This window comes from Tauraco erythrolophus, chromosome 5, assembly GCF_009769465.1.
Source record: "Tauraco erythrolophus isolate bTauEry1 chromosome 5, bTauEry1.pri, whole genome shotgun sequence".
Lineage (NCBI taxonomy): Eukaryota > Metazoa > Chordata > Aves > Musophagiformes > Musophagidae > Tauraco > Tauraco erythrolophus.
Window position 1 is genome coordinate 19,648,078 of NC_141469.1, and position 25,217 is coordinate 19,673,294.

General features: G+C 44.0%; 1 protein-coding gene across 1 annotated transcript in view; it reads right to left on the reverse strand.

The window, feature by feature from the left end:
• The window catches only part of ARHGAP24 (Rho GTPase activating protein 24), a 187,811-nt gene that overhangs the window by 58,519 nt on the left and 104,075 nt on the right, over nt 1-25,217 (reverse strand).

A 25,217-nucleotide genomic window follows, 5' to 3' on the forward strand; every position in this document is an offset into this window, starting at 1 on the left:
GCATGAGGCAGGCATCTGAGGTTATCAAAATCGCTGATCACATGTGAGACGTGGTAGCAATATCCACAAGCCTCAAACAGAAAGAAAGGGCAGGTCCCAAATGATGCTGGCGTGTGTGAAGTCTGTGAAGAAGAAAGCTGGGCATAGAGAACCTCTCTGGGTTGAGAATCACTGAGCTGTGTGAAATGCCAAGTGCTGGCGTTATTTCGGGGGACGGAGAGGATGGACAGGAAAAAGAGACAGAATAGCAGTTGTAGCAGACGAGCACCCAAGCCTACACGCACGCCCCAGAACCAGAGACTGAAGTGATGCTACACTGCAATGGGGGGAGTCAGGGCTGGAAATTCCAAAGTATTATACAGAAATGACCCCCATAACCAGTGGGGCACATACCTTACCACTACAGGAGGGTCAGTGGCTGTAGCGACCCTGTGACCCATTCCCCATGCCACCGTCTGCCCCCAGAGGCTGCTCAGGCTGCTCCTCTTGATTTGAGACATGCTGAGAATTTGGTCGGCTGCTCAAAAAGGTGCTGGTGTTTAATTTGCTCCTCAACAAACAAATTCCCTCTCTATAACAACCTCACGTGCATCCGCTGACAGAAGTCAGATGCAAGACAAACAGCTTTCAGGGACATCCATGAACAGCAATAAGCATATATTCGTTAAGTGTTTTAACAACTATGGGCAGGTGATAATGTTTTTCCTCATGTAAATGAGTCTATAGCAAATTAAATCCCTAATTTCACTACAAGGAATGGTATTAGCTTTCACCAACCTTGACTTTAAGCTGCCTGTTGCACCTTAGACATCACTGGTTCATTGATTACAATGTATAAATAGAAACACAAGTTTCTGGATCAACACTTTTCCTGTGTCACATACGATGACAGATATATCATGGTACTACACAACAAGCAGCCAGCCAACTCTAACCCCAACACAAGGTGCAAGTTGGGAATACTTTCACTGGAAAATAGGGTTAAACTGGTTCAAATACACTAGCAGCAGGCTTTTGCAAGCTAATCTTTTCACTAACAATAAGAATGTAAAACTCACTCCTGTTTCTTTTTCAAACACCTGTTGATATCAGTGGTAATCATGTCATGCAAGAATGCACAACTGAATATACTGGAGCCAAAAAGATTACTCCAAAAATCTTTCATTTTCAATTTTATGGAAAACACTGCAGTCTTTCTCATCTGGCCTTCATAAAAGATGAATTGATTTCTTTTTTTTTATCAGCTGTAGAAATTAATTTTACTACCTAATTATGCTTTCAAACAAACTTTATGGGAGAAACTATTCAGAAAAAAAAATAAGCCCACTGAACACTGTGACACAGTTAAGGACAGCGCAGAAGGACAGACACTCTGCTGTCACACCATTTCATGATGTGAAATGGTGCCAGAACACCCTATTTCAGTGCAAGAATCCTGGAAAACTTGGGTTCGAAACCAGGCAACTGATCCATCTCTCGGATTTGCACCACACATAACTCAATCTTCTGACCCCTCTGCTGTCTTCCACTGCCCTGACAAGCCTGGACATAAGGACACAATGGGCCTTGCCAAGAGTCGGGCTCTGCTCTGCTGTCCACATGTCATTCCTGAGTAGGGAATTCAGGGTAGTCAATCCTACCTTTGATGCTGTGTGCTTTCAAATACCACAGGTCAACCGTGTCTGATAGGGTCTCTCCCACTTGCTAAATATTAATTAAAATATTTTCTTTAACTAGTTGAATATCTATCCTGAAACATACTCAAACATTAATTTTAACTGAAATTTGTTATTCTATAAAAAAGATCTTTCACAATACTCAGTTGTCCAGGGTTAGGCATTTTAATTGCACATATCTCTGGACTCCTAGCTAATCAAGCTGAATTCATTAACCACAGACAATTACTTAATCCACTATTTTCATAACAGGCCAGATCCCACACAATGTTGTCATACCACTTATTCTTTCCTATGAGGGGAGATCTAAAGAAAATGACGAGGCATCAATATTGGTCCTAACTGTCAGAGTCACAAAACGACAGTTTGAAATAAAACTTTCTTCAAGGTTTGGTATTTGCTTGAAATCTGCCTCTCATTATAACACATGGAGCTGCTATGCCCACCACCTGCTAAACATCCTGCTAAGGACTATTTAGAGTAGAAAACCTTTCTAATGACAGAAGTGACATTTCTTTTAGATTCGCTGCACATCATCTCTCTACTGGAAATCTGAAACTGAGTGTCGTTCAATGCTACAACCTCTATTCTGCTGACAGGCAGGGTAAGCAGAAACAAAAAGCTGATTTAATTCTAAGTTTATTTAAATTACAAGTAACTTTCTGCTTTCTTTACCAATGCCTTAAAGAACTCAGCAGTAACAGAGAGGCTTTGCAGAACTCCTGAAGGTCTTAGAAAAATAGGATATGATAATTCAGCAGTCCCTGTAGAAATCTGAAGTATTTTCAATAACTTTATGACTGAACATTAATAAAGGAATCTACAGGTATAGTGGTATTGCTGACAATATTTCATTATGAAAATTCCTAGAGGGCAGCAAGGATCCAGCTATGAAGACGGTACTAACACCCACAGCTCTGAAGGGAAGAAAGCAGGATTTAGGCTATCATTTATTAAAAAGAAGCTTGCCTCTTACACTCATTCAGAGCTCATTCTTTCAGATACAGTTCCAGTTCTTCACCTAAAGCACATGTTAAAACATACCAAGACGGCATTTCAAGTTGGAGTGCAGTTGCCTTCTTTATATTAATAGACATTTTACCTTAGATTTCGTTCATATAATTGCCGCAGTAAGTTCTGGTAGAAAGAACACAGTTGAAACAGCTTTAAACCATGCTGCTAGGCTTCCCTACATATTGATGTGACAGGTATACTATTACTGCACAGGGACTGCAATACTGTGGAGGATGATACTTCCAACTCGACATGCTCTATCTGTAATTCAGGAGTGAGATTCAGTTAACATATACCTCACTGTATGCTCAAGGTTATAATTACCAAAGAAAAATGAGATGGAATTACAAATTTAATTTACTGTGACATATTTGAAAAAAAAATATACAGTTGGTAAATTGTGAGATCAATGGAGTAGAAATTGTGAGCCTGGGGCTGGAAATGTAATAACGTACATCGTATCGCAGCTCCTAGTCCAAATCTGCAAGTGTCTACGCAAAATGAGCTGGAGTGGGCAGGTTACAGAGGCACGTGCTGACTCCTCTGGCTCTGAGTCACCCAAGGACCATGGTGGCAAAGCAGATTATTCATGCTGACCAGTGCAGGACAGTGCACAGCAGTGCGTGCAGGGAAGGCACAGCCACCTGTCAGCGCAAGAGAGGAGTTCCAGTGGTGGCCATCACCCACTCAGAAGCAGCTTAGCTGTGGCATCAACCCGGCAGAAAGTTGTGTCCTCTGCACTCGGCAGAGTGGATGTGGTAATGCAGACAGAAGTCCCGTGAACACATGCAGCCATCCAGGTCTCGGGCTGCAGGGAGTGCCAGATGATCTAGAGAACTAGATGATCTTTAAGGTCCCTTCCAACTCTAACCATTCTATGATATGGATAAATATGTGCTGCCATAATTATTGCAGATGGGTCCCCTAAAGACAGCAGAGAGCTATGGTGGGGAAGCAGGCTGCGGCTCAGTGCAGGTAATGGGCAGGAGCCTGCCTCAGGGCTACATGAACACTTCACTTATTACCTGCTGTGGTGGCACAGCATCTGCTCTGAACACAGTCACAGAAAGTCACCTGTCTGCCCTGCCACACAGGTATTAGAGGACTTCCACAAACAGCCCATGTGGTGCCACGTTTCTGACCTCATCCTTTTTCAGCTGTGGTGCTTCTACGGTCACAGTTAAGCTTGATTATTGAAGAAAAAGTCTCCAAAAACCTATTGACTACAGCACAGAAACCAGAGGAAGAAAGCAACCAGTCTCAAAATGTGTGCAGGTGCAGGGTGATGTTTGGCCTTGTTCATGACAACTAAGGCTAACAGGAGACCATGCGTGTGGTCCCCAGCATAAAGCCGGACCATGCACACAAAGGAGCACTCTGCCCCATTAGTCAGCTACAGATGACATTTCTATTTTGACAAGGATTTTACTCAGAACGTAACCCTGCACTGCACCCAGCCCCTGGGATTTATGGTCTTGAGCCTGTATTTTGCGGTTTATGCCAAGAGCTGCAAGCATCTGACAAATCCCTCATTTCCCCTCTTCTCATTTAACCTCTCACTGCAGATTCACAAAAGGACCTCAGTAAAATCAGGCTATTACAATCCTAAGGAATGTTCATTTGTATAGACAATATGTACGAAGAATGAAAACCTAAAATATTTATACAAACAAATGACATTTTACCATTTTCCATGCTAACATGGCAAGAAGAGAACGAAAACACAGTTTACACTGAAATTCCTTCTCCCAGTAGGTAGAAATTAGGTATCAGACATGGCATAGCGTTAAAAGAAAGTCAGTTGGAATTTAACCATGCTGCAGCCTGGCAGTTGCAGCTTGAGCCTCCTTTTTTTTTCTGAGTATGTCTTTTCATATACGTGCAGAGGAAAAATGTGCAAACGAGACTGTCTTGACTTTCTCAGCCCCACTTCTGCTACCATCATTTCCATAGACTCAGGTGGCTCATTCTTAAACTTGGTCTAGTTACATCACTAAAACATTTTAAGTTCTTGTTATGGTTAAATCTGCCTAGTCATGAAAAACATGTGCAGACTTGCACACTCTCCTAGGCTGCAGTAAAAGTAATGTGTGATATTATTTTAATGCAGGTATATAAGTCAGCTTACAACAGGCAATTCTGGACATGACATGCCTACCTACTGCTGATGTGATGGGCATGGAGATGCTTGGATAAGGAGACTTGGCCCCACAAGTTTGATTCCAGTTATGCTCATGGTTTAGCATAAGGTCCAACTATGTTAGCTCTTAAACTGATTGTTTTGTTCTACATTTAACCCTTATGGCATCCATTAAATACCTGAATTGTATTAAGGAGCCATTCTTACAGCACATAGCTGCCATGGCAACAGCTTATGTAGGAAGCAAACGTCCTCATCTCTCCATAAACCAGCACCTATAATGGCACCTTGTACTCTGAGTGACACCCCAAGGAAATACATCCAGTCACAATAAATGAAGCAGGCAGACTGCTGCTGCCATCAGCAGTGCTGTTTTCTGCAGCTTGATGGGCTTTCACTGGAGATGCTCTTCCTAAATAAGGACCCCTAAAACAGCCTAAATAGCCAGGGCTGCCTCACACAGGGATTACTTCTGATGAGCTGCTGAACAGCAGCAGCTCTACTCTATTCTCAGCACCTGGAAAAGGCATTAATAACCACCACAATTACTACAGTGAAAAGGCATGGAGAGGTGCTGAACAACTGGCTACTACAGTCATGGATTTATTTAAAAAAACACAGGCTTTCCAGGTTGCTGAGCACCCCGGCATATTTTAATAAGAGAGCAGAAAGGCAGCCACTTCTTTTCATTATTTCCTGCAGGGTAGCTGGCCTCATGCTGGCACAGCCATAGCAACCCGGACAATAACAGAGCATCAAGGCAGACAAAATCACAGAGACAGAAATGCACTAACTACGCAAGTGAAGCATTTTCATTAGTGATAGCCCTGGACCAGAACACAGCATCTGAGCCCCTTCTCCTCCAAACACTTTGGTAGAGCTGAGACCTGAATCAGGACTTGATGCCTTGAGTCCATGCTATTTTTCACCCAACAATTGCTGTAGGGTTTGCGTTGCAAGCATCATGGAGGAGAAGGGAACATGAGACTTAACTCTCAGCTCTCAGGGTGACAACAACTCCCACCTCAGCATAGCTTTGGCTCACAGCTATGACTTCTTGTAACGCACATGTGGAGCTCCTCTTTACCAAAGGCCATTATAACTGTGGAAGGGTAATAAAGAAGGCAGAGTTACTGAATGCCTTCTTTGCATCAGTCTGTACTGCTGGAGGCTACCCTGATGAGCCCCGGAACCCTAAGGCTCCTGAGGAAGTCAGGATAGAGGAGGAGTCTACCCTGGTTGATGAGGACTTGGTTAGGGACCAGTTAAGCAACCTGACCATCCATAAATCCATGGGTCCTGATGGGATGCACCCGCGGGTGCTGAGGGAGCTGGCAGATGTCATTGCCAGGCCACTCGCCATCATCTTTGCTAAATCGTGGGGAACGGGAGAGGTGCCTGAGGACTGGAGGAAAGCAAATGTCACGCCGGTCTTCAAAAAAGGGCAAGAAGGAAGACCCAGGTAAATAGACTGGTCAGCCTCACCTCCATCCCAGGAAAGATAATGGAACAACTTATCCTTGGTGCTGTCTCTAGGTATATCAAGGATAAGAGGGTCATTAGGGGCAGTCAACATGGCTTCACTAAGGGGAAGTCATGCTTGACAAACCTGCTAGCCTTTTATGAGGACATCACTCAGTGGGTGGATGATGATAGAGCAGTGGATGTGGTCTATCTTTACTTCTATGGCTATTGCAACTGTGGCTATTGCCCAGATTGCCCAGCTGGGTTGAATTGATTGAATTTCCTAACTAAGGTTTAGATCCTGCCTACAAAAGGTGGGCCATTTCCTCCTGGCTGTGGGAGATGTAACCACATCCTTGGAGCCGCAGCCCAGGCTGGTGAGCAACAGACTTCAGGAAAGCATTTGACACAGTCTCCCACAGCATCCTCACAGCTAAACTGAGGAAGTGTGGTCTGGATGATTGGATAGTGAGGTGGATTGTGAACTGGCTGAAGGACAGAAGCCAGACAGTAGTGGTCAATGAGACAGAGTCCAGTTGGAGGCCTGCATCCAGTGGAGTCCCTCAAGGGTCAGTACTGGGACCTGTACTGTTCAACATATTCATCGATGATTTGGATGAGGGAATAGAGTGCATGGTCAGCAAGTTTGCTGATGACACTAAACTGGGAGGAGTGGCTGATGCACCTGAAGGCTGTGCTGCCAGTCAGAGAGACCTGGACAGGCTGGAGAGTTGGGTGGGGAGAAATTTAAGGAACTACAACAAGGGCAAGTGTAGAGTCTTGCATCTGGGTAAGAACAACCCCATGTACCAGTACAAGTTGGGGACTGAACTGTTGGGGAGCAGCACAGAGGAAAGGGACCTGGGGGTCCTGGTGGACAGCAGGATGACCATGAGCCAGCAATGTGCCCTTGTGGCCAAGAAGGCCAATGGCATCCTGGGGTGTATTAGAAGGGGGGTGGTTAGTAGGTCAAGAGAGGTTCTCCTCCCCCTCTACTCTGCCCTGGTGAGGCCGCATCTGGAATATTGTGTCCAGTTCTGGGCCCCTCAGTTCAAGAAGGACAAGGAACTGCTTGAGAGAGTCCAGCGCAGGGCCACAAAGATGATTAAGGGAGTGGAGCATCTCCCTTATGAGGAAAGGCTGAGGGAGCTGGGTCTCTTTAGCTTGGAGAAGAGGAGACTGAGGGGGGACGTCATTAATGTTTATAAATATGGAAAGGGTGACTGTCATGAGGATGGAGCCAGGCTCTTCTCAGTGGCATTCAATGATAGGACAAGGGGAAATGGATATAAGCTGGAACATAGGAAGAACTTCTTCCCAGTAAGGGTAACAGAACACTGGAACAGGCTGCTCAGAGAGGTTGTGGAGTCTCCTTCTCTGGAGATGTTCAAAACCCACCTGGACGCATTCTTGTGTGATCTGATCTAGGTGGTCCTGCTCTGGCAGGGGGATTGGACTAGATGATCCTTTGAGGTCCGTTCCAATCCCTGACATTCTGTGATTCTGTGAATAAAAGCCAGTTATGAGAAGGCGAGGACTGTAGCAGCTAGCAAATAGCGAGTTCATAATGACCCCCAAAAGATGAAAACAGAGTCAGGACTTGACCAACAAACAGCCTCAGCATATGCCATTGGAGCTGGCTTTCTTGGAGCAACAGGAGGGGATGCACCAGTAGCAGCTACAGCCATTTCTGAATGTCAGAAGCCTTTGCCCAGCAGTGGCGCTGCCCAGACAGCCTTGCACCCACCCAGGTAGCTGTTGGTTCCCTCCAGGGCTGCAAAGATTGAAAGAATACATCACTTCTGTGTTGTCCTTGAAACACTGCCACTCCATTTTCATCAAATCATATCACCTGCTGCTTCAGAAGGAGAGTCAAGAAATAAACCTCTGCTTCCCTAAAAAAATCAGAACGACGAGAAGACAAACGGCTCCATGCCAAGCAAAGCCCTCTGCTCTATTGATTACATTTAGCAGCGCGAGCATGCCTTTTTCCCCATTCTCTCTCCAGCCTAGTGTCAACAGCCTGCCCCAGGCTCTGGGAATTAACCCTCCACAGGAAAGACATGACCTGTGACGTACAGGATTATTATGTTTTTATGTTTTGAAATGCGTTTCCAGTCCAGTCAGCAAAAACCAACAGGCTCCTTCAATGGGGCTGCAAGGTACAAGGGTAAACACAGTCATCGAGACTCCTGCAGCACCCTGCCTAGAAAAGCAATATCAAGGGAGCCTTTGGGAGAGGACACTAGACCTTCAGGCTCTGTGTCCCTCACATGCACACACAAACACTTGCCTAGCAAGGAGGAAGGGTGAAGGAAAACGTGGTTCAGACAGGAAAATTAACAGCTGTAACAACCAGGTCTGCTTTCAATTGAACCTGCTCTTAGCCAGGGAGGAGACTGAGGGTGGGAAAGTCAATATTTCTTTCAATCACCCCACAACTCAGAATACAGTCTGCTCTGTGTCACCGTGGAGTCTGAGGGACGTCTGCTTTTGTTACTATTGCATATGAAAATCTCTCAACAAATACCTTTGATCCCCACATAAATCTTTTCTTGAATATCTATCAAGGGCTGTAGCCCAAAGGCAACACACATTTTCATATAATCAGGATTTTTCCATCATGTGTATAACTCAATTAAGAAAGGAAAAGACACATATGTGAGCATATTTCTCAGCAGTTTGCTGTAGACTGGGAAAGCAGTCTTCCTTAGCTGCTGCTGCTTTAAATCAAACTGTGTAGATATGAAAATATTAAGATATCCTTATTTATAGCTATGTGAATAAGTGAGTTTGTGGAGCACTGGCCAAAGAAAACCACTCACTTCACTGACTCAAAATGACAAGCTTTTTTGCTTCCTTGGTAAAAAAACCCCAAAAAGCTCATTTTAGACCAATAAAAAAATATGGTAGTTCAATATGAAACTATTTTGTTCATTTTATGCCACACTTTAATAGCAATCTTGATAATTTTAAAAGCAAGATAAGGTTCTTTCATAAAGGAAAAATACCTCCAAACCCACTATTTCTTGAAAGCATCAAACAAAACCCACTCATATTTTTTTACCTGACCCATCTGGTGAATTCAATTCAACTTCATGTACAGCTTCAGTCAATCAAGTATATCAACCAATTTTTCCAGCCCTTTTTTATCTCAGCACTCAAGCATCAGTTCAACAGAAAATACTCTTTCTCCCTTTCTAGTCTCAGAAACTTGGTTTTGAATAAATCAAACAAGGCTTGCAGCAACTGTGCAGTCACATGCAATGGCCAAGTTCCTCTCTGCTCTCCTCCACATACACTGGTCTTACCAACTAGAGTAAAATGAGTGTAAACACTTAAACATTCATTATCACACTGATAACTTGTCCATGGGCACACTGATCACTGCCAGTTCAGTTTGGTACCATGGCAACACGTTACCTGGGACCTGGCTGCCAACTGTTCTATTTTGCTTATTTTACGAACTGGTATTTTGTAATTCTAGTAATAAACCATTAAGATGGCAATTAAATACATAGTATGGGGAATGAAATACAAGGCATAAAGAGCAGGAGCAATTTCTTTGGTCTGTCACTGCACAGATCCAGTCAGATGTGTTTGTGGTGTTTGGCTTAACAGAAGAATCCTAGCAGCAAGAAAGGGGATGGCACCTGGCTCCCTGGGCCAGCAGGTCTGGCCTGGGAAGCCATAAAACTCAGCCTGGTTTCTTGCCCTGGGTCAGGCAGCTAACTGTCAGCGTGAAAGCTGATCTGAGTTCTCTATGTTCCCAAAGGATGATTTAAAATCTTTTTGTTCATCATAATGCAAACAAAAGTTTCTGCCCTCACAGCTTCAATCTCAATGTGTACTCAACAGTCAAACTGAAAAGAAATGCACAATCACTGAGATGGAAAATGAATAATCGTGAACTACTGTCCAATATCCCAAACCGGTGACTTTGGGTTGGAAATCTTACACTAGGATACTTCTGAGGTAGTGCCTCTCCCCTAATTGGCAGCCAGTTGCACGCACCTTTCAACCACGACATTTCATTGTTGCATTCAGGAAAAACATTTAGAAAACAGGCAAAATATGTTCTGAAACGCTACTCACACTAACGCATTCACTCCCTTGCATGTTGCCACTCAGCAACGTCAGTCCTTCACCTGGATTCTGCCACTAAGTAACATCCTTGTGCAAAGGCCTCTCTTTTTTGGTACTCAGTGGGGCAGCTCTGCCCCAGGGGTTTTCATCCCAACCCCTGGCACTCCCTGGCTTGTCCTGAACTGCCCTATCTGTAAGACAATATTCCTGGGTTCCTTAGGCTAGAAGACATACAAAGCATGTCTGTTTTTCACGCTCCATGTGCTGAGTTAATCTTGCTTAAAAGTTACGCAGAAAAGGGATAAAAATGACAATCTGTCAACTTAGCGAACACCAAAGCTATTCCCTTACTTCGGCATCTTTTGCTAGCTGAGCTCCAGGGGCCAGCACTGCCATGCTCTTTGTCTGGGGGCACTTCCTGGAGGTCACCTTCAGCCACAGGAGCCGAAACTGTGCAACACCCAGACTCTCAATTCTGGCCTTCAGAGCTGACCTCCAGAGCTAACACAGGCAATCCGCAGTGCAGCCTCTTTCCCTCTGCTCCTCTTCATCCTCCGCACTTGCCCCTCTGAGGCACCTTTGGCCACTAACAGCTTCTCCTGGTCTCGTTTCTCCTCTCCTTCTCTCCCACCCATTCCCCCATAGGGACCCGTCCTGATTTTCTCAGGAATGCTTCTGTCGCTCTCCACCACAGGGAGGCTGTGTCTTAGCCTCCTAGCCCACACAGATAGTATTTAACAAACTGCAAAATGTTTATTTCCAACTCATTTACACTTTGTTTTTCTTGCAGTCTTCCATTTCTGCTTGTGTTTTGCCTAAGTTCTTCAGTCGGGAACAGAAAGCCAGATCCTAGGACTATAAAACAAGCTTCCACAAGGAAAGTTGTTCTGTGAATTGCTCTTTAAACAGGGAAAGGATTTAAAAGCCAAAGAGAAACAAAACAGTGATGACAGCCCTGACTGAAACCTGCCTGATAACTCCTGTCTGTATTTCAACATTCCCTCAGCCACAGCACATAATATAACCGTTCTCTTCCAAGCAGTCTCAATCAATATTAATTAAAGGTGCAGGCATTTTAACACAACCACCAGGCTGCTTTCTCCATCTTCAAAACAAAGGCATCATTTTCTTGCCCCTGCTCTTCCAAAATAATCTCCATCTCTGGGTAAATTTAGATTTCAAGGGAAAGTGCAGAAGGTCTCCAAACCTCATTAAAACACTCCTTTCACTAGGGCAAGGCAGATGCTTTTATTTGCAGAAAACCAAATGGAGTCCCAGGCCATTACTTTCCCAGTAAGGAGAGAGGCAGCGACGGGCAGTCTGCACTAGTGGGCAGGTTTGGCTCTCTGCAGTTTGCTTTTGCCACAGGTTAATCCTTGACGTGTTTCGAGGAGGCAAACGCCAACCTGCTGTATATGAGGCTGCATACAATGGAGAGATTTTTACGGCCAAGGACAGAAAGGTCAGGGACACTCATCAAGCTCACATTTCTCCCAGAAAGCCATGTGAACAGCAAGTTTCTGAGTACAAGCCTCTGCTCACAGTCAAACAAACATGAACTAAGGAATATAAACCTCCAGGTGCTGGAAAAGGGGCAGGAAAGTACAATTTGCAGGTTCTATAAAGAATCTCGTTTGTCCCAGGCATCCCATACAGTCCCCGTATTGTGCTATCAAGCTATGACAAAAATGAGCCACTAACATTTCTAAGCCTTTAACAAACTGATCTGGTGGACATGTGGTTTATAAAATACTGAAGCTTGAAAGGCCTAATAAATGGAAAAGGAAGTGCATTTTTGTGAGCAACACTAGAGCAAAGCAGAATATTTGTTGCCCCCTACACCACATGCATTTAAGCTGAGCCTCACAACAGCTGAATGAAGTTTTAGGTGGCCACATCCTTTAGGTGGCCTAAGACACAAAATCCCCTCTAGCTCCCAGCAGAACTGATGAGCTAAGCCTTGCAGCAGAATTACACTACCCTAATAACGAAGAGCAGAAACCTGCACTAACAGCAAGACGGGCATTCAGGCTAGCTGTGCTTCCACGGCTTTTACACCCCTTGGGATCCTGCTTTCTTCAGAGGGACTGGCCTCAGCCAATCCAGATCCCATTCTAGAGTTCACACTGCGTAACCTTAATGCAGATGTGGCAACAGCGCTAAGGAGAGGGCGGGTGTGAGATGCTACTGCCTTTTCTCTGAATGCATTGATATAAGCCCAGCTCCTGAAACGGAGAGACAGCTCAAGCACATGCATATGATATAATATATATCTCGTATATAGAGAGAGATACCAAAGGAGTTACCCAGGCAAGTCTCAGTACACCAGTGTGTTGAGGGAGCTGACCCATAAGCAAAACTGCTTTCCTCGACATCCGGGTTAGATGCAAAGGCCTTTATGAGCACAGCTGGCTGAACAGACAGGAGGAGACATTTCCTTCCAACTCGGTGGTAGCAAAGAGGATGACAAAAAGGCTACATGCAGTTCAATACCAAAGCCAGCAAAAGGAAGAATGAAAATCAGGAGAGGAAAAAATAAGGAATCTGAACATCAGAGTAAGAAGTCTTCTATTCAGATCTAAAAAGTTGCCACCGATCATTGAGTACTACCCCTAACTTCATCCTGCCCGCAGCTTGCAAATTTTGCTGAAACGATACAAAACACCACATCTGTAACCCCTGCAAAGTAGCCTGTCACAGCTCATCCCAGCCTTCCCTGAGGAGCTCTGCTTTCAGGTAACTAAAGCATCTGAGGCCACTGACCTCTCCCAGCCTTTGGTACAGCCCAGGTACAGACGTGACACAGATGTAGCCGTTCCTTCCACGTTATTCCCCCATGTTTCCTCCCTAACAGCTCCCATTTTGCCAACTGCTCTATTCAGATAAAAAGGTTGACTGCTGAAGTAAGGAAGAGGTGCCACTTCAATATGTCGTCCTCTGAGAGACAATCGCAATAAATCCAAATTTCTTTCTTGAATTACATGGCTAGCTTTTTCCTCAGAGCTGTATTTCAGAACACTCTTGAATACACTTACAAGAAAAACACTTTACCCTATAATTCTTTTTCATGTCATTCATTTTAAATCCGAGCATCTCTTTTTCTCTTGCATTAGTATCTCTCTCATAGCAGGCTCATGTTAAAAAAAAAAAAAGTGATTTTTATGAAGTCTCTGACACAAGGAGCTGCTACTATATATGAAGTGTGACAGTTACACTAATATCGCTGTTTGGTGACAATTTTCCAAACTACCACAATTCTATGCCACTGTGGCGTATAACAGCTACCATTTTACAGCTGGCATGGCTGCAGCACAGATTTAACACGCTTTTGATTTGTTCTAATTCTGATGTTATTTTGAGAAGTCCATGTTTTTCCTTAATTTCATGATTCCTTTTTGATGGGGGGGGGGGGTGTGTGTGTGTGTGTAATATATACCCACAAATAATCCTGCTTTCTTGTTGTAGGGCTTACTGAAACAGTTCTCTCCAGGAAAGAAAAATAATTTGTATTTCTGCTATCTAAAAATTGTGAAACTCCTAAATAATACTTCTCTTCTGGCAGGAGCACTAGGAATTATTCTTAGCACATGCTGACATCTACACAGGCTTTTCCAGCACAGGCACAAGGGAAATCTCTCATCAGGAAGGACTGCTTTACCCTCCAGCTGGAGGTGCAGTATAGCCACAGCTCCGATGTGCTCGTTCTGAGGAACTGACATAAGTTAAAATTTCCACATTACAGAAAGTTTCAGCAGATGCAGACTTTTGCAAACATATTCCAGTATATGCTGCAGTGATGTAAACATCTTCATATGATTACAGATGGCAGTGCTGGTAAACACATTCAACCAAAAATGCAACAAACTTCATCTGATGCTATTTACCCTGGGACAACTTACAGCTTTCAGCACAACATTTTGAAAAAGGGTCTTGTCCGCCACAAGCACACCTTTTACTTGACTGGTACAAAACCAAAGAGCACACGGAGTACCTCTGCTCATGACTGCTTGTCGTGGTTTAATCCAGCTGCTCAGCCACTCGCTCACCCCTGGGGAATGGGGAAGAGAACTAAAGGGGAAAAGGGAAGGAGACTTGTGGGTTGAGAGTAAGAACAATGATAATAATATAAAATTTAAAGTAATAATGATTAAAATAATAATATACGAATATATATATAATGATAACAAAACATACAAACAAGTGACGCACAGTGTAATTGCTCACCACCTGGTGACCAACGCCTGTCCTGACCCAGCACATGATCTCAAACCAGATAAATCCCAACACTGCAATCCCAGAAAAGCGAGAGGCCCGGGGCAGGGTTGGGGGGGGATGTGAGTGGAAAGAGAGAACTCAGAGTCTGAGACAGAGCCCTAAGAAGATAAAGAAACGACTCTAACTTTCCAGTCAACCCTCATCTATATACCAGGCATGACGTTGCCGGGCATGACATTGCATGATATCAACTACTCGCTTGGCCCATTTGGCCCTCAGTCTCAAGTCTAAGTTCAAATCACAGGGGCAGTTGTGGGCCCTTTGTCCTGGCCGTGCTCCCCCCAGCCTGCTGTGCTCCTGCACACTGGAAAAAACACAGGAAGCTGAAAGGTCCTTGATGTCTCAGCACCAACTATAAACATCAGTGGCTATCAATATTCTTTTTATAACAAATCCCAGACTAAATCCAAAACACATAGCTCTTGTAGCTGCTAAAAAGAAAAACTAGCTCTGTCCCAGTTGACATCAGGACACTGCTGCTGCTCTTTTCAACCCCCAACCTCTTTTCTAGTTTTTCAGAACAGCAAGATATGCCGGTTTGTCCCAGCACAGCCCCAGCTTCTGCTGTTAACAGGCTGTATCCATGCAGCTCTCCACCACTGGTCCAATGTAGGTTTTATTCCCACTAGGGCAGCTCAGTCTGCTGCCTAAACAGTCCCGACAAAGATTATGCTGCCACAGCGGTTTCTACATGGAAGAGCCATTTCTTGCTAATGCCTGTCATGCCTGTAGCAGCACGAAGCTGCGCCGCACAACCCTGTGACCTGAAGCGAGCAGGGGGAGCGAGATATGGCTGCCAACCACCAGAGAACAAGCTTTCCTTCGGGGCTGCTGTTCAAGGCTTTTCAAAAAGCCACTTCAGATGATTTGCCAGATGTAAAAGCGGCCTGCAAGGGGGCCTGGTGAAGAGGAAGAGAGCGGGCTATTTAAATCCACAGCATTATACAGGGCCAGATATATTCACTTATTTCTTTTATACTATATGAGTGTACAACCACCTTGTTCTCTGCATATTAAGTGCAAAAAATGAATCTAAGGGGATTCCTTCAGTTTAGTCATGCAATTCAGATCACAGTATGATTTCGTCTGCACTAGGAGATTATTTTGGGTGCTCTGAATGTATACAATGCACTTAGAATTAGCCAAAATCCTGATCCAATACATCAATGAGCTGACAGGTGCTGAAGCAGATAAAATAGCTACAAAACCCAAAGGAGCATGTAACAAAAGGGATGGACAGCACAGCAGTGATTTTACAATGATGACAAATTACATCGGGCCTACAGATTACAGAAAAAGAACATGCCTGTCATCTGTTCTTGCAATGACTGGATCTCAGTAGCAAAAATGCTCAGATACCGACCACCAACAGGGTGTTATTCAGTATGCTACACTTTCTAGACTGAAGCTACATTTTTATCCTCAAGCCTGTCAATTCACCCCAAACTGTAAGCTAAAGAGCACCAAAGAAAATTTTAAGCAGTAACACCTCAGCATTTCCTCTTCCAGATTTGATAATTAATCAGCTGTGCAATACCACATCTTGCCTGCTTACTGCCAAGAAGCACTTCCTAATTCAGACTGTGGCTGCTAAGTGACTTTAGTCACCTTAGAGAAAAACGTAAGAGGGAAAGATTCTCTTCCCCAAGTAGATGCTCCAACACTGAGAATGCTACCAGGAATTCTGAAGATAGGCTGTCAAACATAAAGGTCAGGTCCACTCTGTCCTCCTGACTCTTTGCTGCCTGTTTAAGGGAAAAGACTTATCCTAATTCATAGCAAGATGCAAGAGAAATATTGATTCCATCTGCAACACAGCAGACACAACATGGACAGACAACAGGAAAATGGGATAAGCAACAGCAGGGTTTGGGGGGCTTTCCCCCCCACCTCCCCCAAAAAAGCAATTTTTTCCAAGTTGGAAGAGTTCTAAAAGTTCGCTGCCAGTATTAGTAACTTCCTGCTGTCACGATTAAGGGAATTTCAAACTTTCTGGTATTTTCCAAATAGTCAGTACCCGGGTTTGGCTGACAAACACCCAGGCATTTAGCTTGCTAACAATTAACTATTTCCTATAGGCTTAAGTTCAAATGAGGGCACTGCCAGGCGTGAGGTCCCAGCCTGCAATGCCTTGTTCCGTTTCCCAGTAGCAGCAGGGCCTCCCTTTAGGTTTGCTTTGTCCTGGAGGGTGGGCAGTGGCAGGGGGGGCAGCGACACCGCCACCACAGCTCCCTGCCACACAATGAGAAATACCACACTGCCACGTCAGGCTGCTGTCAGACAGTGGCATCCTCAGAGAGCATCATGTCAGCAGACAGTTTTTGTAATGGGCACCGAATGCAAATATGAATTCATTAATACAGGACTGCTGCCTGGTTTCTGTTATGAGGTGCTAAAAAGTTTCGAACACTGAACCGAAGCTGTGAACTTAACCTAGAATTATCGAGTATCCAACACACACACCCCAAGGCATCCCTAAAACATGTTGCAAACCAACCTTTTAGATTTACAAATTATCAGATAACTACAGATGCACAATCTTACAGCAGGCAAAATGTCAATTCAGCTGTATCAGTTTAAGTTTCACTTAACCAGCTAAATCACTGCCACATTCCAAATTTAACAGCAATAGCCAGAGGAGGTAAGGCAAAGCATCCTCAATGCAAAAATCACAACTTGAATTTGTTATACAGAAGAACACCATACCAAACACGTCCCGTGCCAGTACCTGTGAACTGAGAGGCTGCAGCATCTCCCCATACCTCAGGCAATACGCAGCCCCCTCAAGCTTCCTTTCAGTTGGGATGGCTGACTGTGTTGGTCTGTTTGCTAATAAAGTGGTTCCCAGCATTTATATACCAGATTGCGGATCTGCCCCTCTTCCTTTTGAAGCTATTTTTGTCTTGTTTTAAATTAATATTACCATCATCTGCTCTTGTTTTAGTTATACTGTCTTAACTCACCCCACGATCTATCACAGTTCTTCTCTATCAGCCAGTGGTGTATCAACTCCCCAATTAAAGTCTCAAGGGCAGAATTCAAAGTAATTTTAAAATATGATAACTGTTGTTTCAAAACTAAACAACTATCTTGTGGCAACAGAGTTCAAGGTCATAGGAATCTGTTGCTGTAATGTCTCCAGCCTTCTCTCCTCTAATGAGGCTTTCAGGGGGCGGGGGGGAGGGAGCAGCTGCACTCTCATGAGATGGACTTGCTTTATTACTGATCTGTTGACCTGAAATAAAAATCAGTTGTGCCTAAGCCTTCCTCCTAGTGTCCCTGTAGGAAAAAGGGGTTTATTTTCTAGGAAGAATAGGAGAGGAAGAAAATATGTGAGCTGCAAACGTCAAAGCAACAATAACCTAGAGCTAACTCCTCAACAATTCTTATTTCACCTAAATCAGCTCATCTAATTTTGTTGTTGCACGACTGCACTTACTATTATATCTACTTATTATGTGCTGGGTAAAAGAAAATGGTACAACCACTGCCAAGAACTTCAGTAAATTAAAGTTCTGCCTTCCTTGCCCCAGCAGCTCTCAACTTTCACAGTCGAGAGCCTGCTTTGCACAAAGCCAGTGCTCCAGCTCCCAGTGCAGTGTTTCCGAGCACCAGCAGCAAGTACTGCCTGCCCACGGCACTTCTGCTGCCTTACACCAGTGCGAGTGCTTTTTTTCCCCTTTCTCTCAACAACAGAGCAGCTGGTGTTGTCCTCTCTTGCCCTGAATCGGGAAGCCACATCCTGCATTCAGGACACTCAAATGCAGAACAAAGCTTCAAAGTCCTTCCAACACTGTCATTCTACCTTCGGCAAAAGTTAACCACCATGTACCCAAAGGTAAAAAAGAACTTCCACACGGGATGGAGCATAGTTGAAGTGACAGACACCATTGATTTTCACAGCTGTGGAAGGACAACAATGATGCCCTGTCAAACCTCCTTAAGGACCACCTTGGCAGTCCTTAAAAAAGGGAATCACATATTGTTATCAATAAATATGGTACCTTCTGCTCATGCTCTACGCATTGCCATTTTTCTGATAACATCCCTGGAAGTGTTCAAGGCCAGCCTGGATGAGGCTTTGGGCAACCTGGTGTAGTGGAGGATTTCTCTGCCCATGGCAGGGGGGTTGGAACTAGATGATCTTTAAGGTCCCTTCCAACCCTAACCATTCTATGATTCTATAGTCAACAACAGCACAGTTGAAATTTTTTTTTCCCCTTTTGCTCAGGACAGAGCCAACAACATCCTGCGACCAAAACAGCAATGAGAGCCCTGTTAACACTGCATATTGCCTCTTCACAAAATCTCAATAGGCTTTGCACCAGCAGCCTCGAAGAAGGATCCGTCCCCTCCCTGTAGAGCAACACAGCACGCAGCAGCTCTGCTGTGCCATCAGCATGGTCTGCTCCACCTGGTCCCTGCTTTTCACCAGGCACAAATGGTGACAGCCGGCCAAGTGCATTAAAACTTAAGCTATCCAAAGGCAGCCAGACAGAAACTTTGCGTACAGACCCCTTAGGATAGTCTTTGCGTTTGCATCCTAAAAATAGCTCTTTAGAGGAGAATGAGGCTTTCAGGGTTTGCTTGTTTCCTTTTTAACCAGTTTTGAAAAGACTCCTTCATCCATAGGCTTTTCTTGCTTTCAGCAACTTACGGGTCAAAAAACGGACGATGAACTGACAAAGGAAACCTGACCTACATCTTGCCTCACTACGCTATGGAACATCTTTCCTGCGCATGCTTACGTAATAAAGAGAAACGGTGCACATGAAAGAGGGATCAGGAATCGCGGCCTCTGCTCTTGCCTCCTCAGCAGCTTTTCACCCAGCATTGGTGAATTCCTTTAAAATTTACCTGCCACGTTTTCCCCTTTCTGCAGAAAGTAATTAAGAATATTTACTGACCTCATAGGGGAGACATAGAACTTCAGTTAATTAAAGCTTGTAAAGACTTCAAGATCACCCAGCAAAGGGCTTTATCGGAATGTGAAGTGCGTCATAAACCCAGAAAATGACCCAGCACAGACACAAAGGTCATATCTTTAGTGAAGTGTGTCAAATAAAGAACTCGTTTAGATTTAAAGAAAAAAGTCTTAATTTAAATTACTACAACGTGCTTTCCCACCATACCTTAACTGAGATTTTACAACACAGTAACCAGAGAGGTAATAAGTAATCAGAGTAGTAATGCTACTTGGTGAACTGGAAGGCATGTATTTAAAGGTGATTTGCAATCAGAGATACCTGGCAGAAACTATTAACCATAAATGTTGTTGTATTATCTGCTTTAAACTGCAAAAAGACAGAGTGAGGGCCCACACGAGCACAAGCAAAAATGCCTCTCACTACTACTTACCACTAGCTTTAAGTGAAAGCCTCTAAGTTTCGGCATTAAAAAAGACAAATCAGCTCCTTTCAAAACGTCAGAACTTGAAAGCTGACAGTGATGGGTTCTTGCAGGGTTGAAAGACAGGCTCTCCTGAACTGCCAGGGGAGCGAACGACCTGCAGACAGGGACAGGAGAAGGTGTGTGCATGGGCAGGGGACAGGCTGCTGTACGTTTTGTCCCCCAGGTGTTTCACACGTAAAGCGAGATAACGTGCACTGGCTTAGAAACCCGCCAGCTGCCAGCCTCACCAGCCAGCATCACAAGTCAAGTCACGGATCAGGGCAAATACTTTGCAGAACTTGATGTAATAATTACATAGCATGACTGCACCATTTCACAAGAACTCACTACTGCCTTGGGACCCTTTTGCTAAGCTGGAGGATGCAAATGCAGTCAGGACCACAGCTTGGCCAGCGAGGGAGTGCTGGCAGGTGAGGGCAACCCTCCCAGGAGAGCCTGGATAGCTTATGCTTCAGTCTATAAACAACAGCCACAGTGAGGACCGGTACTCTTGCTGGAAAGGTGGCCCAGCGAATGTTTTCAACAGTTCATTTGGGTGCCGTTAAAGCTACCAAAAGTTTATGTAATTTGCTATCTTCTCTGCCCAAAGTCCCCACAGCATTGTTTCTTCCCCCTAACAGTCCTCCCTATACCACATGTGAACTTCGAGGTGTCACGTCAGATTTCATATGGTTGGAAGGAGCATAGGAGTAGGGATGAAGCACTTAAGCGGCCACCCTTCCTGCTTTGGCTGGGGAATAACACACTATTCAGGGTATCCAAAGCCCTTTACAAAGCAGATCTCGGCAGTGGCCTCACACTCTTCTAGGAGCACACAGTGACTGTTTAAGGTAAGAACTTCTATAATGAAGGATCTCAGCATCTTCTTTCCATTGCTCTATCTGACAGTTTCCTCTGCTCTTGGGCAGCAGCCTCTCCCTCACCTCTTCCGGCCACAAGCCACAGGCTCTGCCATGTACCAGGGTATCCCAAGGGAAAGGCAAAGTGAGCTGTGTATTTCGCAGCCTATCATCACATCTTTTGGAGATGCAGAAAAAAAGCAAAGTTAAGCCTTCCTGCCAGCAATGGTCACCTGACAATACATGTGTGATGTGGGTAAGGTATGCAGCCTAATTTCTCCAGGGACTGTGTGGTACAACTTATGCAGGCTGCAGAAAGGCAGATGATACTGTGATTCAGCAGTGAAGTTGCTGGCACTAACTCATCACCACGTTTCTGAAAAACTTCAGAGTTTGCTTAAATCTGACCAATTGACCTTGTATTGCTTCAGCGCCTCCATCTAATGACTGCAAAACTTCCAACTACAGCATTTCTGATTCACTCCTATGTGTCCAAAATCTGACTTACAGGCTTTTGCCAGTAACAACCAGGATGAAAAAGCTACTTGCGGAATCGAGAAAGAAAAGATGATGTAGAAGAGGGAAATAGAACAATCAAGGCACAATCCAATTCCACAAGAATGAATTTTACTTTCAAACCTTCTCAAATTAAGCTTAAATGAAAAAAAAGTATTCCCTGAAGACACATTTCTCGCTCAAAGCGGCCACAGCTCTTCCGAGTGCCTAAAGAAATATATTTCACGCACCACTTTTAATAAGGATAGATTGTTCCGTTTTATCTCTGAAAACTTATTGCAGGCTCTGACTGCATGGCTATCTCTCCCATATTTTAAGTCACGCTGAACCTACATTTTACACCTTCATCCTATCATTTCATTAGTTATCATATTAAAAGTGTGAACTAACAGATCTCCAAAGCTACTAACTCTCCTTTTCTTCTATACTGAAACAGTGATCTCAGTGGCAGGCCAAAGCACACCATCTTTTGTCCGATAACACATCACCATCAGTTGGCTCCCCAAACGGCACATGTTCAAAACCCACAGACAAGTACAGTGGGTTTTTACTGTTAGAAGAAATGTTTTGAGGTTTTGTCCACTTAATATTGGAAACTTAGTACTTTCACACTACAAATCCAGCTCAGTTGCAAAAGCAAAGCCTGAAGAAGAATGTAAACAAGGAAGCTGAAACAACTGCTGGATGTTGTTAGCTCTTCCAGACATTTTCAGGAAACACTTTGAAATGCATGGATAGATGGGTATTATCTGTATTATCCCTCACAGCAATGGTTTAAAGCTGTGCCATGGGAGGTTTAGACTGGACATTAGGAAGCATTTGTTTACCAAGAGCGTGGTCAAACACTGGAATAGGCTTCCTAGAGAGGTGGATGATGCCCCATCAGAGGCATTTGGACAATGCTCTTAATAATATGCTTTAACTTTTGATCAGTCCTTAAGTGGTCAAGTAGTTGGACTGGATTATCATTGAAGGTCCTTTCCAACTGAAATATTCTATTCTATTCTATCCCCAAGCATATGATACTTGTTTTTAACATTCTTTGCTGCTTCCAGCTGCCTCAGTTGTTGCTAAGCACAAAATGTCAATTGAGGTATTCATTGACATCTTTCCCTTTCACAGAAGCTGGGCTTTTTATTTTTGTGTATGAGTGAGGCCACCTCTTTACCCTGCTGTCAGATGGGCTGAAAAGTTCACCGGTAAAATCAGCTACATGCAAAGATGGTATCATCCAAGAAGAGCACCAGGAAACACTCAGCAACATGAGCATCTCCAGGTTTGGCTCAGTATCTTTATGAGCTACGAGTAACATTGATTTGCCGTCTTAATCAACCTGCATATTCTCAGAGCTGCCACACCAGCTCCTTAAGCAATCTCTCCCAGCCAGACATCCCTCCTAGTGACTGCACTGTGTGGGTGACCCATGGAGTTGTTAGATGTTATGTGCAGAGACAAGCCTAATCGTGGCCAAGCAGAGAGCTGCCACCACAGGGGACAGCTTTGGGCCAGGAAACCTGCAGCCCACTGGCAGGCGCTGCAGCAGTGGTGCTCTGTGCCAGCCCTTGGAGGATGTGCGCTGCTCCTACCCTCAAGTCAGGAGCCTTCCTCTTTTTCCTGAGCTTAGATGCCCATGACACATAGCCTGGAGATCCAAAGTTCAGTCCCCAGCACTCTGGCATCCAATCAGTAGACAGGAAAAATCTCCGGGAGCCTGAGAACTACATTACTTTTTCATTGACAGTAAAATTCATGGCCATGTTTTCAAGAGTGCTGTTCCCGCAGTTGGGGTCAAGTTTTCAGAAGGAGTTAAGAATCTATCTGCACACCTGGAAAAGTGGAAGGTTCTCAGAAGCATCATAGACAGAGCAGCTCTTGTCACAGACTGAATGACCCCAATATGTTCCTGGTCATTTTGAAAGTCTGCCACTTAACTTTTGTCATTAAATCAAAAATGTATTTTTTCACAAGATTTGTTCCTAAGAGCAGGTTATAACTGCTCCTCTGCCAGCAGGAATGAACACTGAGAACTTGCAACTTTTTACATGCACTGTATTAAAGCACTTCATAAGTACGTGTTGGAAGAAGAGGGAGCTGAGGTCTATGGATAATGTTCAGGTTAAGTACTTCAGTAATCTGCTACCATCTGACATTCGCAGACAGAAAAGTCAATGACTTTATTTAATGATTTAAGGATTAGAATGAGTTTGGTTTTGTATGAGACTTGGCTTAAGAAGGATGAGCTGGATTCATTAGAAAATTAAGTGTAATTAATAAGCTACTTCAAGTTAAAATTAGCTAATGAAGTTTAAGGGGGGGGGAAAAAAATCCAAACAAATAAACAACAACAATAAAAAAAAACAACCCAGAAAGCAGTTTTAAACCAGACTGTGTAACTCTGATTTACAGCTCTGCATTTACAGGACATGAGAAGAGAACAAATTTGACAACTGCTCATCTTCACCAATAGCTCAGAAACTACTATTTCTTGGAATTGACATTTAAATGACAAACTCAGTCTGGACTTCACATTTGCTTTTGAGCTGCATTGCTTGGATTTATAGCCTGCAAGAGATATCAGATGCAGAGCTTATGTGCAATCCATCACTTTTTCATCCCAACTGGAACAATAAAGCCAGAAAGATACTGCGTTGCCTTGAACTAAGACTTCTGCCCCATCTCTGAGCCTGCAGATGTTCAAGTACAAGCATAACCCCATTTTGGGCAAAGAAGGCAAGAGGCAGCAGCAGGCCATCTGCAGAGCAGGCAAGGGGAGCTCTGCAATATCCATAAGCAGCTCCAGAATAGGGATGCTACAATACAAACCGTGGTACCACCTTCTCTGGCTGTGCTCAGGGCATGACAGGCAACCAGCAGCACAGCATCACACCCACTGACCTAATTAAAAGGCTTAAGGGTCTGGGCGAAGAGAAAGAAGGGATTTTATATCCAAATACTGTGTAAGCACATGCTCACTTCATAACAGCTGTCAGGAGCTTTACAACTACCTTCTTTTTACCTCTCATATTGCGCAATCCACTCTACCAAAAACCAACTCAACTGTTGCTAGTTTGGGCTGTTGACAATAACTGTAGGTAGTTCAGAATAACTGTAGTATCTCTGAGATAATGGAGTTTGTCTTTTGCTTTGAGGCCCATACATCTTTCCAATACAGAGGTACAAGAATATCAAGATTAGATGATGCCTTTAGTCACACGGACTGTCTCCTGTGCCAGGCTGAATCTAGCATATACCAGTCATGAACTGTATCACTTACCTAAAAGGTATCAGGACTGTAGTGTGCACAGGTATCCTTTGTGCAAATACAAATATGGTACTAACACATACTGGTAAGCATCTCCAGAAGTGGTTTGTTTGGTACCCACCCATGAAACACAGGATAACAAGAGGAGGAAGATGGGAAGATACAACGCTGATTAAGAAACATCCAGTCAACCTTTCTAGCAGTTTGGTAAAGTTCGTGCGTTTGATCACCGTAAGCAGACATACAGCTTTAATCTACACAGACATGTACAGTGTCCCCCAGACAAGTGCTATTTGCCACAGCACGAAAACATTTGTCTTCAGTGAAGTTTTAATGAAATCTCATCCACTTCTATTTTTTCCAGAAGAAAACCCAACCAGTTAATCTGAATTATTCAGAAAGTACACTGAGTTCTAGACCATGCAGAGCCAGTTTACTGAATTCAGGTCATGGATTAACTTCCACTCGCCTTCATTTTAGTCATCAGTGTCAAGACTAGTAACTCAGCAATCAGTGTTGAAGACTGTTTCTGG